The following is a 20,011-nucleotide window of genomic DNA, read 5'->3' as shown; positions in this document are numbered from 1 at the left end:
AACAAAATTGAAATATAAACATAGGTACTAAGTTTCTAATAAGCTAAAATGAGGTCATTGGAATAATAATGCTTATAAAGAAACTGTTTAAGCAGTACGACCATTTAGAGTATGTCAGAATGACAGATGAAGATGAGCTGCACTGCTTGTGGCATGTCAACCTATGCTTTCACTCTTCCAATTTGTCCTTAAATTCCCATTCTTCCAAAATCCTTTCCTAAGCAAGACTTTTGAGACACAAAATTGTGTTAATGAATTTCCCCATCATTTTGGACACGTATATAAAATACAAAGATCTGTATAACACACAAGTTCTATGGATAGAGCAAAAGGGGAAAGATTCAGAAAAAAATAGATGAAAACAAGATCATTCAGAATTAAGAACCCTAAATATTACAATGTTCTGTGATCCTTAGGAAGTCACTGAAAACCTCCCAAGATAATCTGTAAAATGAATTTGATTGAAATAATTCAGCCCTGTTCCTTTTATCTTGGAAAAAAGTTCCATACAGTGAATAGTCATACTAGACCCTGTACGGTTTCAAAAGCTAGTGTGGCATGATATTTTCCTGTCAACTAATATAGGCTCCAATCTTACATGACCTCTAGAGACTGCATATGCTTATGAGAGACTTAACAGCAGGCTCCCAAAGCTAGCTCATTTTCCAGAGGGAATCATGTCAGTACTCTTATATCCAAAGAGAATCTGGCATAATTTTGTGAGTCAATGAAACTTCCTGCAGCATGGTATACAACTTTGCCATAGATCCACACTCCCATTAGATAAAGAGCAGACTACAGTGTATCAATTCCCATGCTAACTGATATTTTACATGTGTTACTATATTCATCCTCACAATAACTTGAAGAGGTGGGAATGTTGTCCTCGTTTTACAGATGAGGAAGTTTCCCAAGAACTAGTTAGCAATGGAGCTAGTGAATGGTGAAACTGGATTTAAACCTGCTATGAGGAGAATGAAACAATGGATCTATTAATTGAAGCCACCCACCAGAGTAGCTAAGGGAAGGAAACCACAAAGTTATTATTGTAGTTAGCTTTACACTCACCAGCAACTTAGTAACTCTGGCTCCTCTGCCTGTGGGACCTGGCTTTTGCAGCAACGAGAGCTAGCTCATGACCTCAAGACCCCCCCCCATCCTAAATCCAGGGGAAACATGTTCCATTCACCCCATTCCATACCTATCCAGCTCTTCTAAAGTCTCAGGTGAATGTTCTGGAACTTTGATAAGGTTCCTGCAGCCAAGATACACCCAGTGTGTTAGTCAGCTTTTAGTTACTGTAAAAAATATCTGAAAAAATCATCTTAAAAAGAAAAGTTTTATTTTGGCTAACAGTTTCCGAGGTTTCAGTCCAAGGTTGCTTGGCTCCATTGCCTTAGGGCTTGTGATAAGGCACCAGTGTAGCACATGGTGGGTGAAGCAAGTTGTTCACCTCTTGCTGACCCCAAAGCAAGGAATATACCAGTCCCACAGTACTTTTGAGGACGTGTGCTAAAACCTCCCATTAGGCCCCACCTACTAAAGTCTCTAACACCTTTCAATAGTATCATGGGCTAGAAACCAAGCCTTTAATACACAGCCCATTTGGGGATAAACTGTAGCACCCAACCACCTCTGACCCAGAGAGGCAACTCCTGAGCTTCCTATTAAGAATTCTGCCATTTTGGTAGAACTGTTCACACCCAAATCCCCTCCTGTTGCTACTGGTGATGCTTAGAGTGCCAGAGGGCAAGTTCCCTGCCAACTAGTAGTGAAGAACCTGCCTCAAGATAACTTCATAGTAATGAAAGTAAAATCCTGAGAAACTAGAGATCTCCAGTGATTGTTCAGAGGAAATGGCATATATAGTTTCTTCTGCATCATTAACTTCAAACATTGCTACTTCTAGATCTTTGAATTCCTAACAGATGAAGAAGTATGCAAATTTAAGATATCAGGCTCAGAAATTCTCCAAAATAGCTTAAGGTAGTTCTCAAAGTATATTCCTGGAACCAGCAGCATTAACTTCACCTGAGAACTTGTTAAAAATGAAAATTCTTAGATACCATGATAGTCCTACTGAACCAGAAGTGGGTCCAGGAATCTGTATGTTTAACAAGCCCTATAGGTCATTGTGGTATCCACTGAAGTTTGAAAACCACCAGCCTGGGAATATGAAAGATGATTTTATGTTTCTCACATTAAACCTGCAACATAATACCCTAGAGATAGGCAGCTCTCCCAAACATACTATTGCTTAAATGTTCCACATTTTTCCTTGAAAACCTCTAGGAAAATGGTAGACCGATAACAGATGATCAGTAAAGATTGAATTGAAGCAATTAAAAAAATTCATTGTTTATGATAAGGAAATTAGAAGTAACTAAAATGTCTTTTATAGGGATTTGGGGATTAGGGATATAGCTCAGTGGTAGTGTTTTCCTAGCATGTGGGAGGCCTTGGGTCAGTCCCAGCACTGCAAATAATAATAATAGGAATTGTAAGGATTTAGTTAAAAAACATTCCATAGCACTGACCAACATTGTGTTCACTGAATCCTCATTGTCAGAGTTCATTTGATATTTTGATTCAAGTCCCAAAGTACAATGCAGCCATTAACAAAGATGTTTTCCAATAGTATTCCATCTCCTACATGCTTACCCCAAAACCTGAAAATCAATATTTATAGCTACTTTATTCATAATCAAAAAACACTAGGAACAATGCTGTTGCCCTTCAACTGATGAATGTATCAACATTATACAGTCTATATCCATAAAACAGAAATACTGAGCAATAAAAAGAACCAGACGACCAACATATGGAACATCATGGATAAATTGCAAGTGTGCTAGGCTAAGTGAAAGAAGCCAGACTTTTCAGGCAAATGTATGATTCCACTTACATAGCTTTGTGGGAAAAGCGAAACTAGAACACAGATGAATGATTGCTGCGGAAGGGGTAAGTGCCTTTAACTAAAATTAGACACAAATTTTTGTGGGTAATGGAAGTGTTTTATTTCTTGATTGTGGTGGTGGTGGTTTCATGACTATGCATTTATCAAAACTCATGGGACTATCAAAATTCGTGCTAAAAAGTAAGTAAAAAATTTTGCATTTGTACTAATTTTGCTATTTATACTTTTTAAAAAAGTCTACCAAACATTTTTGAAAATTGTTATCCCTCAATACATGGTATGGTATACTTAATAAATTTTAAGTGAAAAAGAAAGTAACAAAACAATATATGTTTTTCACAAATTTTATGGATGTATAAATGTTTATGTGTGTTTATATAAATGCCTAGAACACGTTTTGAAAGAATGTACTTCAAAATCATAATTCCAATTACATTTAAGGAGGGGGCTAGAATTTGGGGAAATGCTTTTAAGGAGATCTTAGTTTTTGTTTAGAAGAATATATTTATGTATTTTATAATTAATAAATAAACAACATTTCAGAGTGTAGAAGGGTGAACATTGAAAGTATCAACAGTAGGATAACCTAAAAATGGTTGTATTGGATTGTAAAAGCACCCATGAAGCAGAACGACAACAGAGTTCTCAAACACAAGGGAGAGGCAAACCCAGGCTGTTTTCTTCAAGAGTCGGACAAGCACAACTCAAGAGAAGTTATTTGGGCTAAGTGTCCTTGGGTTTTATTATTTTTTCAAATTGATATTAATGGTGCAAATAAGGCTTTAGGATTAACTATTTTTAAAAAGTCAATATGACACTCTGTCCCCTCTCCTTTCCCACAAAATAAATATGCCCTCTATTATTAGAAGACAAAGAAATTACAATCTGAGTCACTGAAAGTTTGAGCATAGTTGATGGTAGCAGAATGAAATTTGGAATGTAGCAGTAACCCAGTCATCCTCCAATTATATGTGCAAATGAGGGGCAAGAATTGCTGAGATGATTAGAATCTGTGACTAAAACAAAAAGAGCTTATTTTAGCTACTATTTTTAAAACTTATTCATTAGGAATATCTTGTACCAGAGGCATTATGACCAGAATATGTTTTATAGTTAAATTTCCCTTCTGTAAAAGAGTGAAAAGACAAATTTAGAATAAATAATAAATCATGTAAGTTATAAAATTCTTATTTCAGGAGGTAGAATGGCTGAAAATATGAATGACCCTTTAAAACAGTTTTAGTTAAAATCCAGTCACCCCCACCCCATAATGTTTCATTCATTTATAATGTATTAGTCAAGGGATACAGGTTTCTTTTTGATATACATTCTTAACCTATTGAAAAAGTTCTTCAGAGGACAAGCCTCCTTCATTACATGCACAAACCTGTGGCCTTTGTGATCATGGATCAGACTTAATTTGAACACTTTGTATTATTCACCTTTAGCCAATATTTTTTAACTTACCTAGATCTGGAAAAAGTTAAACTTTCCTGAGAGTGACTGCATGAACTTTTGCCTGAATGAAAAATTGCATAAAGCCATTGAAAACCAAAACTTGAACCAGAAAAAAAAAAAACAGTTCTAAGAATTATAACTGCTTTCCTCTGTTTTTAAGAATGATCAGAATAGAATTTTTAGACCCTTAAATGTTTGCTAGGAACCAATGAGTTAGTTTGGTATTTTGCTTTATTCATACCTCCCCACCACCAAAAAAAAAAAAAGAGTATATTAAGCCTGGTTGATTTTGAATATGTATAATGATTATTTTTTAACATCTCATTCCCATACATAAGCAATAATTATTTATGGGAACTGGCTTAATTCTCTTAAATAGTAATCCACCACCCCACATGTGCTCACACACACACACAGGGAAACACCATTACATTATTTGTTAAAAATGTGTCAGTCATGATTCTTTGAATCATCATGTTGTTAGGTTCAGGAGATTCCTGACTTGGAACACCTGCCTAAAGTCCTATAATAGAAGGATTTTGGATGGTGAGATACTTATAGAAGATTTGTATTCTGGAAAAATATATACACATACAAGTGTAGTTCAGTAATGTTGTAATTTAGGTATGAATTCATTTTTCTCAAATACAAAGGTTTAAGAGAATAAGATATTTTAGAAAAAACAACACACTGTTCAAGTCTTCTAAAACATCAAGATTGCTTTTCTGTTTTCCTGAGTTGCATCAATTAAAAAAACATAAAATGGTAATTGGTCTCCTTATCACTCCATGAGATGCATAAAGGTTTTATGGATTTTTAATTTTGATGTATAGCATATTTATGACACAATTTACATCCATATTGATTTGAGATTATTTTATTAGATGATACCTACCAGCTATGTGGGGGGGGGGCACCATTCTTTTTTTTTTTTGGATTAGCAATATACTTTGGAGTTTTTTCACTTTACTTTTTCTTTTTATTTTATTTATATACAACATCAGAATGCATTACAATTCTTATTACATATATAGAGCACAATTTTTCATATCTCTAGTTGTATACAAAGTAGATTCACACCAATTCATGTCTTCATACACGTAGTTTGGATAATAATGATCACGGCCCACCAACAAAGGTTTTCATATGAGATTATCATTAGAAAGTTTCTTGGTCTGTTTGTCTATATTCTTTTTTGTGTGTTTTTTGTACTGCAGATTGAGCCTAAGGCACTTTACCACTGAGCTACATTCCCAGTGGTTTTTTATTTTTTATTTTGATACAGGATATCAATAAGTTGCTGAGGCTTACCTCAAACTTGTGACCCTCCTCAGCATTCCAAGTTGCTGGGATTACAGGCGTGTGCCACTGCTTCAAGATCTTTTTGAAAACATTTCTAATATTCCCACCTCTTACAGTAAGCATTTTCCCCTCCATGACATTAATTTTCTCCTTAAGGTTTTCACTTCAGCAGTAATCTTAGGGTAAATGGGAAATATACATAATAATAAGCTCATTTAAATTTATAATGCTCTGGTTCTTTTTTGAAGGTAGTCTTGTAAGAAGCAAGGAATTCAAAACAGAACCTTAGTTCTGCAAATGTACAAGGAAACTATAAATTTGCACTCACTCATTTTGAGGCACATCAACCTTTAGTAGAGGGCATGATTGGCTCGCTCTCAGAAGTAGCATATGCTTAATAAAGATGAAGAGATATTGAGAATTACTTCTTAATATATGTAGATGTTAGAGAACTATTTCAAATGTATCTTGGGTTGAAAAGACCAACCATGGTAAATCTAATCTATTAATTCTCCTAATTCACTGCTTTATACTTTCTCTTTCTCAAGCCATCAATATAACCCCCACCCCTTCCATCTTCCTTTTCAGCCCTTGCTTCCTATTTCCCTGGGAAATAAGATCAGAAAAGAGCTTCCACAGACCACCATTCCAACACAAACACTTGCAGTCACCTATCTATGTCTGTGCCTTATTCTCTTTTTTCCTATTCCTGTAAATGAAATGTTCCTAGCTCTATATCCATCCCTCTTGTACACTAGTTTCTTGGGCTAGTCAGATTTCCATCACTGTAACAAAATACCTGAGAAAATCAACTTAGAAGAGGAAAGATTTTGTTTGGCTCATGATTTCATTTCAGCAGATAGTTGCTTGGCTCCACAGTTGTGTGCAGCAGAACATCATGGTAGGAGCATGTTGCAGAGTAGAGCTGCTTACTCCATGGTGGTCAGGAAGCCAAGAGAGGGTGCAAGGAAGGGGTGATACACTCCTTTGGAGGCATGCACTCTGTGACCCAGTCCTTGAACTAGGTCCCATCTCCTATAGTTTCCACTACCTCCCAATACTGCTATCAAATTATTTTTCCCATTTTTTTAAATTGCAGCATTAGAGTTGTGCATAATGGTAGGATTTGTTATTACATATTTGTACACGAACACATGCCATCAAATTATTAGTCTATCAACAGATTAATCCACTTATGAGGTCAGAGCCCTGATGAGCCAATCACTTCCTGAAACCCCATCTCAGAACCTTACTGTATGAGGGATCAAGCCTTTAACACATGAAACTTTGGTGGACATCCCATCATTACTTGTACTCCAAGATAGTCACTTTCTCCACTTCTTTTTTTTTTTTTTTTAAAGAGAGAGTGGGGGGGGGGGAGAGAGAGAGAGAGAGAGAGAGAGAGAGAATTTTTAATATTTATTTTTTAGTTCTTGGCGGACACAACATCTTTGTTGGTATGTGGTGCTGAGGATCGAACCCGGGCCGCACGCATGCCAGGCATGGCGCGCTACTGCTTGAGCCACATCCCCAGCCCCACTTTCTCCACTTCTTGCATCATATTCCCTCTCCTGTTGGATCATTCCCATTTGAATGAACTACAAACCACCTTGGTAGATACAATTCTCACTTCCATCTGTATTCTTTCAGTAGGCTCCTCACTAGTTTCCTTTCATATTCATATTTCTTCCCCTCCCCCTCCCTTTTCTCCCTCTCCCTCTCATAAACAACAGCCAGAATGCTTCTGTTAAAGTCTAGGAAGGTCTTGTTACCTCTCTACTCAGAACCCTCTGAGGCTTCAAATTTACTAAGAGTAAAAGTGAAGTCCGGGGCCAGGGATATATATATAGCTCAGCTGGTTGAATGCATAAGGCCCTGGGTTCAATCCCTGACACACACACACACACACACACACACACACACACAAAGTGAAATCCCTACTCCTTTGACTCTTCCTGCAGAGTCACACTGCCTTCTTTGTTTTTCCTTGAACACCCAGACATACTTCCACCACTTGCCCCAGATTTTCACATGGCTTATTCCTTTACTTTTGATCTTCCCTCAGACAACACCTTATCAAGAAGCCTTTCCTGCCCACTCTTCAAAATTTTAGTTTGCAGGCTGAGGGTATAGCTCAGTGGCAAAGAGGTGACCTGGTATGCATGAGGTCCCCAGCACTGGGGGAAAATTTTTTTTTAACATAAAATTTAAAAATGAAAACAAATTATAACTCTCCCCATCTCTCCTGTTCTGTTTTCCATTATACTTTTCTCCAAGTTGTGAAACACTATACATATTTTTACATGTTAATTGTTTATAGTCTGTCTTCCCCAAATCTCCTACCCCAAGTAAGATCCATGAGTGGTTGGGATTTTTTCCTCCCTTTTTTCCCCCTTCCTATATTACTGGTATAATTCTGGAAAATTGTAAGTATTCTATCTTTATGATAGTGTAACTGGAAAGTGACTCGGGAGCATTAGTCATGCAGATTGAATATGTTTTTATCACTCATTTTGTTTTATAGTCATATGTTAAATACAGTTTAATCTTCAATTGATTCTGTATAGACATTTCTCTGCCCGGAATTTTGACTCTTATATCACTTAAGAGGAATTCACCCTAAAAAAAGTATATATGTTAATGTGTTATGAACTTTTATACTTTCATTTGTTCACTATTAAAGTTTTCTAAATTCAACTTAGACATTCGGATATTTATACTTGTTGTGTGTGATCCCTCCCTAGTCAAAGATGATCTGCTAAAAGTTTCTCCGTATATGTAGCTTTAATTGTATTACAATTTTTACACATTTAAATTTTGATATGTTGTATTTTCATTATTGTTTAGTTTAAAATATTTTCCTGTGACTTTTCTGGTAACTTATTCTCTGCTCTATGTGTAACTTTAAAAATATGTTGCTTAATTTTGAAATATTTTGGAATTTTATACATATATTTTTATTGATTTCTAATTAATTGCATTTTATGGTCACAAATCATATTTTTATAGTTTACGTACTTTTAAGTTTTTTGAGACTTCTCAGTGGCCTAGCAGATAGTTTTTCTTAGTGAATGTTCCATGTTCCCTTTAAAAAAAATAAATAATCTGGCATTTGTGGGAAGGAATGCTCTATATAGTGTCTAGTATTATGAAAGTCTTATGTATCTTTGTTGATTTTTCATCTAGTTATCCTATGAATTCTTTTATCAATCACAGAGGAGTTGAGATCTCTACTCTTGTGAATTTGCCTACATGTTCCTTCAGTTGTGTAAGTTTTTACTTCATGAAGCTCTATTAAATGGATACATACTTAGAATTGTTTTTTCTTAGAATTGATCATCTTTTTTGTCATATGAAATTTCCTTTATTTCTGGTAATGTGCTTTAACCTAATGTCTACTTAGCCTATTAATGTAGCCACTTGAGTTTTCTTCTGATCAGTGTTTGTTTTACATATCTTTTCCTATTCTTTTACTTTTAATCATCTCTATTTTTAAATTGTATATTGATAGGTTACAGTGACATCTCTGCCTTTTAATTGGTGTGCTTAGTCCATTTGTGATTAATGTAATTGCTGATATTGGTTGGGTTTGTCTGCCATCTTGCTATTATTCCTTTTCTTTTTATCTCCTCTTTCATTTTTCTTCTTTTTTCCTTTTTTTTTTTTTTTTTGGTGGTGATAAGGATTCATTTTATCTTCTCAGTTTATTAGCTGTGCTTCTTTAAATTTTTTTAATGGGGTAGAGTTTACAACATGGATCTTTAACTTATCACATTCTACCTTCAGTATTATACCTCATAACAGTACACTTGCATTTCTCCCCTCCTGTCCTTTGTATTATTGTTGTCAGGCATTTTATTTCTATATATATTTTATATACCTACATTATAATTATTTTTGTTTTAAATAATCAATTGTTTTTTATTTTTTTTTAGTTATAGATGAATAGTATGTCTTTATTTTGTTTGTTTTTATGTGGTGTTAAAGATCAAACCCAGTGCCTCTCATATGCTAGGCAAACACTCTGCCACTAAGCTACTATCCCAGCCCCAATAATCAATTGTCTTTTAAAGAAATTAAGAAATGCCAAAAAGTTTAGTATTTGCCCACATAGATACCATTTACAGTGTTTAATTTCTTATGTATATATATTTTATTTTTTAAGTGATATTTTCTTTAGCCTGAAGAATTTATTTTATGATTTCTTATAATACAGGTCTATTGATGAAAAATTCTCACTTTTGTTTGTTTGAAAGGATCTTTCTTTTGCCTTCATTTTTTAAGGGTTTTTTGTTTCATTTATTTTCTTTTTTTAAAAGTGTATTTACTTGGATAAAGAATTCTAAGTTGATTTTTTTTTCTTTCAATACTTGTATCCTTGCTTGCTTTGTTTCTGTTCAAAAATCAACAGTCTTTCTTTTTTTTCCTGTACATATATTTTAGTCAGCTTTTTCATTGCTGTGATTAAAAGACCTGACAATGACAATTAGAGAAGGATAAGTTTATGTGGCTCCAGTTTCAGAGGTCTCCATCCATGGATGGCCAACTCCATAGCTGAGTCCAAGATAAGTAAGAACATATGGAGAAAGAGTGTGGCAAAGGAAAACAGCTCAGGACATGACAACTAGGAAGCGGAGAACTCTCCTCACTAGGGACAAAATAGAAACTCCAAAGGCACTCATTGACCTACCCACCTCCTCTAGCCACACCCTATTTTCCTGTAGTTAACACCCAGTTAATCCCCACTAATACACTGATTAGGTCACAACTCTTCATAAAATAATCATTTCACCTCTGAACATTCTTGCATTATCTCACACGTGAGATCATATTCAAATCATAACAATGTAATATGATTTTTTTTCTTTAGCTACTTTTAAGATGTCTCTATCATTGGACTTCAGCAACTTAACTGTGACATGCTTTGATGAGGTCCTGTTGATATCCCACTCAGAAATCATTGAGTTTTTGTATGTATGAGTTTATAGTCTTTATCAAATTTGTGAATATTTCAACCACTATTTCTTCAAATATTTTTTCTTCCCCATTCTTTCTCATTTCTTATGAATTGCACATTTGTTGGACCCATTGATGTTGTCCATGGGTCACTGAGGCTTTGGGGGTTTTTTGTTTTGTTTCTCCTCTGGGTATAATTTGTTGTATAATTTCCATTGCCCACATTCACATCTGTAGTGCCTAATTTGCTATTACTAAACCCATCCAGTGAATTTCTTATTTCAGGTAATGTATTTTTCAGCTTTAAAAGTTATATATGGTTTTTTTTGTTGTTGTTCTTTTACTGTCTATTAAGATACCTTATTTGTTTCCACATTTTTCATGTTTTCCATTACATTCTAAATATCAGAGCTGTTTTAAAGTTTTGGTGTGTTTTTTCCCCCTATTTATTCTACCATCTCTATAATTCTGAATCTGTATTGACTGACTTTATTCTGGTTATGGGTTATGTTTCCTTGCTTCTTTATATGTCTAATAATCTTTTATTGGTGCTGGATATTGTGATTACCACACTGTTGTATGTCTACATTTTCTTATCTTCCTTCTAGGAGTGTTTGGAGTGTTCAGTTCTAGCAAGCAGTTAATTTACTTGAAGATCAGCCCAATCCCTTCAACCTTGTTTTATGCTTCATTAAGATGATTCTAAACAAAACAAGACAAAGCTTTTCTTTAAAGGGTCAGATAGTAAGTATGACACTATAGGCACTACAGTCTCTTTTGCACACTTATCCTTCCTTTTCTTCCTTCCCCTTTAAAAGTTTGAAAAACAAACAAACAAAAAATACTTCTTCGTAAGCCATATAAAACTAGGGATGTGGTTGGATTTGGCCTGTGGGCTGAATTTACCAACCAATGTTTAAAAAATTCTTATTCTAGGGGCTGGGGATGTGGCTCAAGCTGTAGCACGCTCTCCTGGCATGCGTGCGGCCCGGGTTCGATCCTCAGCACCACATACAAACAAAGATGTTGTGTCCACCGATAACTAAAAAAATAAAATAAAATATTAAAAATTCTCTCTCTCCCTCTCTCACTCTCTTTGTTTTAAAAAAAAAATTCTTATTCTAGAGCTATTTTAACTATAGTTTTATAGTATGGCCTTTTAAAGTTCTTATTAAATGCTTTGTCAAGTCATGGACTCTTTAAGACCTGAGCTTTTTCCCTGTGTATAAGACAGCAGATGACCTTGCCACAGTTTCACAGATGTTGACAGATCTGAGACTCCTGAGTAAGATACAAAGAAACATTACTTACAGCACAGCAGTTGACATAGACTTCATCTTCTCATTGGTTCTCCTTTATCCCAAGTCCCCATGGGAACAGTACAGAGTGGGGTCCAGGTGAATATTACTTATACACTGGGTTTATCACTTCTTAGGAACCCTGAACTTAGGAAACTTCTTATCTTATGAAGTAGCTGCTTGCAGATCTGCCAGACTTCACCCTGGAAAGCCATCCTCTTTTGTTATCCTGCTCAGAAAACAAATCTGCCCTCTGTTCAGAAGACTATTTTGTGAAGATGAACAACAAGCAGTATAGGTGACACTATACCTTCTAAAAGCTATTGGCTATACAAACATCCTTAGAAAGGTAGACTTGGATTAAAACCTGTCATAAGACATTCAGAAATGCCATGGAGAATTCTCTCTCAGCATTCACATTTTTAAGACGTTTTCCACTGTTTATAACTCAAATATTTGCCACTGTCTGAAAGTGTTGCCTAAGTCTCAACTCCCAGTACTTCTTTCTCTGAGAGTTATTCTCCCAGAAGTTGTTCTTTGCCTATCTTTATATAATTGTACTTTATTCATCTGCATCTTAGTATTCAGAGATTCAAGATAATCCTCACACGGATCTCCAGAGCTCTGTCTCTTCATTGCTTTCTCCTTTCTGGTATTGTTTCTTAAGTACAGCAAAACTGCTGTGCTTTCCTTGGGTTCTCCCTCTGTGTATAAATCCAGAGTGCCTCCAGGCAGAAATCTGGGGCAGTTGTGGAAATAGACTGAATGTTGTGGAAATAGACTGAATTTCTCTCAGGGATCTCAGTCCTACACTGCTTGTTGTTCATCTTCACAAAATAGTCTTCTATACATTTTGTCTATTTTTGTCATTTTTTATAGCAAGAAAGCTAGGTGCATTGCCAGTTATTCCATCACTGATTATGTCTCTTTTTTTAGCATTAACTTATTATATGTTTTGGAATTTTGATTTGCACAATCACTTTGATTGGGAGATTCTTTGGTTATCATTTTTTCTTAAGTTCAATGAATGTTTCCATCTTTTCTTATCCCCATTCCATACCCTAGTTCAGAACCTGTTCTTAAAATGGCTTTAGAGGATGCCTGTGTCTTATCTATATTAGGAAACTACCCAATCCAGTACCTGAGTTGGCTTGTGCTGTTGTGACAGTTTTCTTTGGTCCTTTTGCCTTTCTGAGCTTATAGCTTCCCATAAATACATAGCCCAGGCAGTGTATCTACAGAAGTTTTATTTAGCCTTCTTTCATGGGACTGAGGAGAATCTGGTGAACAACCATAGCTGTTTGCCTAAAACTGAGAGTTTGGGGGGACTTGAGATTGTCATTGCTGAAACAGTGCGAGTCCTGGAAAAACCAGGATGCTTGGTCAAGTTAGTTCTGCCTCAATTTCTGGCTTCCAGTAACAAGGCTGGCTTTGGTCTCCATCTTAGGTAGACCATTTTAACCCACATATTTCATAAGAAGTAAATTTGCAGTTTGGGCTAGCTGCTTTAAAATCTATAGCTTAATAGGCTGCAGCTCTACCTCTGCTCACAACTTTGCATTTCTATTGTTTCTGGTCCACAATGATATTGTTTTGTTTTTTGAGCCCTACAATGGTCTTTGAGTTTTATCTTTTCTATTTTATCTACTATTACCATGTGTTAGAACATGTAGAATGAGTTGAAACATTAATTTATTGTACCATTTTGACTGGGAATTGATTATTTTTCAGTTTGATATTGTCCTGGTTTGGGAAATATTATAATTTAAAGATCCACCTTATTCAAAAACCCTTCTCATCTTCCCAGTTATTTTGAGGAACACATCATAAAAATTCAGATAAAATATAGTTATTTTCCATATAATGTTTCCATTCTTTCCTCAAGGACATCACAGTTCAATACTTGAATAAAACAGGGAGAAATGGCATTCCAGCTTCCACTTCATTCTATGTCTTCTGGTTAATGAGAATGGCAGTAGACCCCACTTTACCATCCTCCCACCTCTACTTCTGGCTATTCTCTTTTTGCATTCTTCAATCCTCCTCAAGAGGCAGACAGAGCAAAAGTAAAAGGGGGACTAGGGAGTGTTTTCCAACTTCTGTGAAGATGAGAATCCTTTTTTTAATACAACCATCAGTCTATTTGGAGGGAACATATGGATTTTTAGAACCTTTGTAATAACTTTGAAGCCTTTCCAGAGTTACTAAAGTTGAGCAGAAGGAGCAAGAAAAGTTTTTCTATCCTGGCGCCGTGGTATATTCCTGTAACCCCAGTGACTTGGGAGGCTGAGGCAGGAGGATTGGAAATTCTAGGCCAGCCTCAGCTACTTAGTGAGGTCCTAAGCAAATTAGTAAAACCCTGCCCCAAAATTAAAAAAAAAAAAAAAAAAAAAAAACAATTCAAAGGTCTGGGGAAGCACCACTGGATTCAATCCCTGTTACCAAAAAAGAAAAGAATAAAAGTCTTCCTATTTCCTTGTCTGTAGGCCACAAATTATGTTCTATCTACATAGATGTAAAGATTATTTTAGATCTTTTTAAAATTGGTACGTCATAATTGTACATAATAGTGGGCTTTGTTGTTATACACATAATTTGGTTAATTTCATTTTCTAATACCTCCCCTTTGCCTGTCTTCCTCCCTCCCACTAGTTCCTTTCCCTATTCTATAAATTTCTTTTCTATTTCCATAGGATCCCCACTTTTTTTTTCTTTTTTCTCTTTTGTTTCCACATGTGAAAGAAAACATATGACCCTTGACTTTCTGAATCTCAAGTTCCATCCATTTTCCTGTATATAACATAATTTCATTCTTCTTTATGGCTGAATAAAGCTTCAGTGTGTGTGTGTGTGTGTGTGTGTGTGTGTGTGTGTGTGTGTGTGTGAGTGTGTGTATCACATTTTCTTTATCCATTCATCTGTTGATGGATACTGAGGCTGGTTCCATAATTTGGCTATTGTAAATTGTGCTGCTATAAACATGGGTATGCATGTATCACTGTAGTATATTGATTTTAATTCTTTTGACTATGTACTGAAGAATGGCATACCTGGGTTATATGATGGTTCTATTCCTAGTCTTTTGGGGAACTTCCATACTGATTTTCATAGTGGTTGTACTAATTTATAATCACATGAACAGTTTGTTAGATGTGAACATTTTTAAAAATAATGTTCCATCTTTTCCATTTGATGCAAATAACAAGCCAATTAACTGTCTGGCAGACTTGCATTATGATTTTGGGGAAGTATTTTTAAAACTCCTGGATTATAGTGTGATTGAACATAGGGTTTTAACATTTCAAACCCAAATATCTAAATGTCATACAAACCACAATGCTGTAATAGTACAAAACCAGTGAAGTAGCAAAAATTCTTGCTGGAACAAAGTAGTTCACACTAATCATCTTAACTTTACTTAGAAAAATACAGTTCTTTCTCAGCTTTGGTTGTCTATTTTTAATTCAAGTAGTAAAAATCTGTATGTGGCCATTCTCAGTAAGAAACTTTAAAACTGCTGTTGCATGGTATCATCCTATTTAAGAGCCAGTCTGGTTTTTTTTTTACATTTTTTAGTTGCTAATGGATTTTTTGCTTTATTTGTTTATTTATATGTGGTGCTGAGGATCAAATCCAGGGCCTTACACATGCCAGGCAAGTGCTCTATCACTGAGCCACAACCCCAGTCTCAAGAGCCAGTCTGTTTTTAAAAGAAATAAATATGTGAGTTACCTACTCAATGAAAGAATTAAGCATTTTCTGGGAGGTAATTTAATAAAGAGAATATTATTCAAGAAATGACTACCTTATTGTTTGCTTCTTTTGTTAAATAAATTATTGTAAAACTGCCTTGATGGAGAATCTTAAAATAACTCCATAGGTAGCTATTTTTGTGATTCCTGATGTGGGTTATAAAAATGTTACAAAATGAAATGGAGAGCTATCACTTAGCAGTTGAGAACATACTTTTCTTATTTAACTATGATTAAATACTGCAAGAGCAAAATATGTGCTAAAATTAGACACTGGGGTAGATCCAATAGCTGTAGAAATTATAATCCTTTAGAAACTGTAGTCTGTTGGTTCAAATCAGGGCACTGCAATGTGCAAATATAAATCACCTATGCCACATTCTTATGAGGCCATTATACCATGGCTAGCTCCATTGCAGTTCTGTAGAATTATCAAACCTAGAATTTCCTCATTTAGTGTTTCAACTTTGTTTTGCTTTTTCCCCCCTTTTTGTTTTTCCTTTCATATATGAAAAGACTCTTTGAAAATGATATTTAATTTTCTAATTTCCTGGCCCCCATGACCCTTCACCCGTAAAATATATTTATGTTTCAGGAAGCAAGTATTGGGTGAGTACTTTGAACAGCATACTAGAACCTATAGATTTTAGAAAATTGTGGGAAAGGTAATATGGTATAGTGTAGAGAAAATGAGTCTTAGAGTCAGACAGACCTACCTACCCCACTATCTAACTTTGTATACACTTTCTGTATAACTTTGGCAATATCCCTTGATTTCTATGGATCATAGCTTACTTATCTGGTTAAAAAAATATTAGAATCTGAGAAAATGTTATGCCATCCCCCTTAAGACAACATTTAGATATGTGGCTATGCAGACAGATTTTATTAACTAAATGTTATATTATGTACCAGGCTCTCCATTGCATTTTGTAACTTTTCCATACCTCAAGTCAGGAATCACAAAACAGCTACTTATGAAGTTACTTTAAGGTACCCCTTCAAGCATTTTTCCAACTAATTTCTTAAAAAAAAAAAAAAGAAAGAAAGAAAGAAAGAAAAGAAAAACAACCAAAAAATCAATAAGGTAGTCATTTCTTGAATCATTATCTCATTTAACACACATATGAAGTACTAGAGCTTATGCAGTCTTTGTATATGTTTTTAGGCTTTACTTGCCTAAGTTACATGGCTAAGGAAATGGCATGACCAGACAAGAGCACAATGCTCTTAACCACTATGATTTCAGCCTCACAAATATTAAAACCTGTTAGCTTTTCATTGCTCTGAACAAAATACCTGACAAGAACAGCTTAGAGGAGGAAAAGTTTATTTTGGCTCATGGTTTTACAGGTTCCGTCCATAGTTGGCTACACCATCACTCTGTGGTGGAGGAAAGAAAGCTCATGGTGGCCAGGAAGAGGTGGTGGAGGAAGTTAGGGAAGATGAACCCTTTTAAGGCATGCCCCTAGGGACTTACCTCTGCTAGCTACGACCCACTGCTTACAATTACCACCCAGATAGTCCATTCAAACTAGGATGGGCCAATTACATTACAGCTCTCATAATTTAATCATTTCACCTCTGAATATTCCTGCATTAACACAAGAGCTTTTGAGGGATACTTAATATCCAAGCCATAATATTTTGTCCCTGATCCCCAAAAGCTCATGTCCATCTCACAAAGCAAAATGCATTTAGAATTTCCAAGAGGCCCCATAGTCTTAACAGTTGTAGCATTGCCCAAAAGTCCAAGTCCAAAGTCTCATCTGAAACTCATGGCAAACTCTTGGCTGTAAGCCCTTGTAAAAATCAAAAGGAAGTTACATATATCCGATATACAATGTTACCAAGTAAACATTCCCATTCCAAAAGGGAGGAATACAGGCAGAGAAAGAAGAGATGGGACTAAAGCAAGACTGAAACCCAGGTGGACAATATTTGGTCCTGTATCTCCCTGTTCACAATATGGGCACATGGCAGTGAGATGTTCTCTCCAAAAGGCTTGCATAGTTCTACCCCAATAGCATTGCCAGTTACAGCCCACATGGCCTTTGTCTTAGCCTAGCTCTGTCCACAGCCAGTAGCTTTCCTTGGCAGATGTTCCATATTACTGACATCTAGCTTCAGCTTTGCCTTCACAGCTTCATGTATTACTCTCTCAGAAGCTGCCCTAAGAGATTCCAATTCTGCCAACTTTGCCTGGGTTCCAGCCTTCTTTCAAAATCTTGATGGAAGCTCCCATGACCCCTTAACTCTAGCATCCTGCATTCCTAAGGAAGGAGCACCAGGTGGATGACACTGAGGTCTGCCTCCAGCTCAAGCAGTAGCTGGGGCCTTTTGACCATGGGACTGCAATGGTCTCTGAGTGCCCGGGAAGCTATGTACAGTGCAAAGAATTCTGGGGAAATAACTTTCTGGGAGCAGGGTGCCTCCATGATCTCTTAAAGGAGTTTTTTTTCCTACAACATTGAGCCTTCAATGAGTGTTATCTTGCTGATTCTTGAGATGTCATCAAGCATCTATTCTTACTCTCTCTGTGCAAATTACTTACCTTCTCTTTTGTGGTGGTAATATCTTCAACAACCATGTCTTCTTTGACCCTAATTTTACACTCATTTTATGGCCAAACTGTAAGTTTTTAAAATCCTTAGGCTTTATTATCTACTTCCAGTTCTCTCAGTAAACCTGGCTTTAAGCTTCCAGAAAAATTCATGCATGCCACACTGCCTGAATGCTGTGGTATCTTGGAGTTTCCTCTGCCAGATTAATTAGAACATCACCTTTAAATTCATATTCACACAAAAACCTTAGGACATAAGCAAAATGTAGGTAACTTCTTTGCCAGAATATAACAAAAAATGGCTTCCAGGTCAATTCCTAATAGAATCCTAATTGCCCTCTTAAGCTTCATGAGCATAGTCTTTACCATCCATATTCCTATTTGGCATTCTGGTCTTTTGAGCTCCCACCAGACTCATCCATTAAGCACTATTTAAAACATTCTAAGACTTCTCTACCATGCATCTCCCAAAATTTCTAAACTCCTCCCACAAACCAGTTCCACAGACCTCTGAACCCACATAGTCAAGTTAGTCACAGTCATGCCCCTACTCCTGGTACCAATTTCTGTGTTAGTTTTTCGTCACTGTGACCAAAATACCTTACAAGAACAACTTAGAGGAGGGAATGTTTATTTTGGCTTGTGGTTTTAGACCATGAGTTCATCAGTCCATGGTTGACCGACTCCATCAATCTGGGCAAGGAGGAGGAAAGCTGCTCAGTTCATGGTGGCCAGGAAGCAGAGAGAGAGGGGAAGGGACTGCAGGAAATATGAACCCTCCCAAGGGCACACCCCCAGTGACCCACCATGTCCAGCCATGTCTCCTCTGCCTACAGTTATCACCCAGTTAATCCTTTCAAACTGAGAAAGACGAATGAGGTTATAACTCTCATAATCTAAACTTTTCACCTCCTGCATTAACATACGAGCTTCTGGGGGATACCTCACCTCATATCCAATTATAACAAAACTTCTTGGAGATAACTGACCAATCTAATGCTGACAGCAAATTAATGTCGAATCATTCCTTTTTTATTTAACCATATTTAATTTTGATACTTGTATTAGTTTCTTAGGCTGCCAGTGCCTTAGACTTGACAACAGAAAATTATTTCCTCACGATTCTGAAAGCTAGAAGTCCAAGATAAGTTTCTTCTGAGATGTTCCATATAGTGACATCTCTTAATTCTTGGGGTCTCCATTCTAACTTCAGCTTCGCCTTCACAGCTTCATGTATTACTCTCTCAGAAGCTGCCCTCTCTTCTTGACTTGCAGGTAGCCACTGCAACGATCTGAATGCTTATTTCCTCCACTCCCATTCTTTTGTTAAAATCCTGATCCCAAGGTAATGGTATTAAGAAATTGAGCCTTTGCAGGTGATTATTTCAAGAGGGTGAAGTCATCATGAATAGCACTCTTGTAAAAGAGGCCTCAGAGAGACTCCTCATCCTTTCTTCCGTGTGAGGGGAAAAAACAAGAGGCTCCATCTGTAAGGAAACGGGTCCCCAGCAGGTACCAAATCTGCTGGTACCTTGATCTTGGACTTCCCAAAATTGTGAGAAATAAATGCTGTTCATAAGCCAAACAGTTTATGGTATTTTGTTATAGCAATTTGAACTAAGATAGTTGCTTTCTTGTGTCCTCCCATGTTGTCTGGTCTGTGTTGTCTGTGTCCTAACTTTCTCTTATGGGACACAAGTCCTATTGGGTTATGGCCACCCCAAGACCTCATTTAACTTAATTACTATTTATTTATTTATTTAAT

The 20,011-nt window shown here is 36.2% G+C and overlaps 1 protein-coding gene and 1 long non-coding RNA gene across 2 annotated transcripts in view; both read left to right on the top strand.

The window, feature by feature from the left end:
* The window catches only part of LOC144366091 (uncharacterized), a 108,341-nt gene that overhangs the window by 22,429 nt on the left and 65,901 nt on the right, over positions 1–20,011 (top strand). The window lies entirely within an intron of this gene.
* Positions 7,061–19,831, top strand: LOC144366089 (uncharacterized). The gene is made up of 2 exons (XR_013424963.1): positions 7,061–8,945; positions 11,242–19,831. It is a non-coding gene; the product is annotated as an uncharacterized LOC144366089 (long non-coding RNA).

Source organism: Ictidomys tridecemlineatus, chromosome 8 (assembly GCF_052094955.1).
Source record: "Ictidomys tridecemlineatus isolate mIctTri1 chromosome 8, mIctTri1.hap1, whole genome shotgun sequence".
In the NCBI taxonomy this organism is placed as follows: Eukaryota; Metazoa; Chordata; class Mammalia; order Rodentia; family Sciuridae; genus Ictidomys; species Ictidomys tridecemlineatus.
Note: the sequence above shows the minus strand (reverse complement) of the source record. Positions and strands in the feature narration are given on the sequence as shown.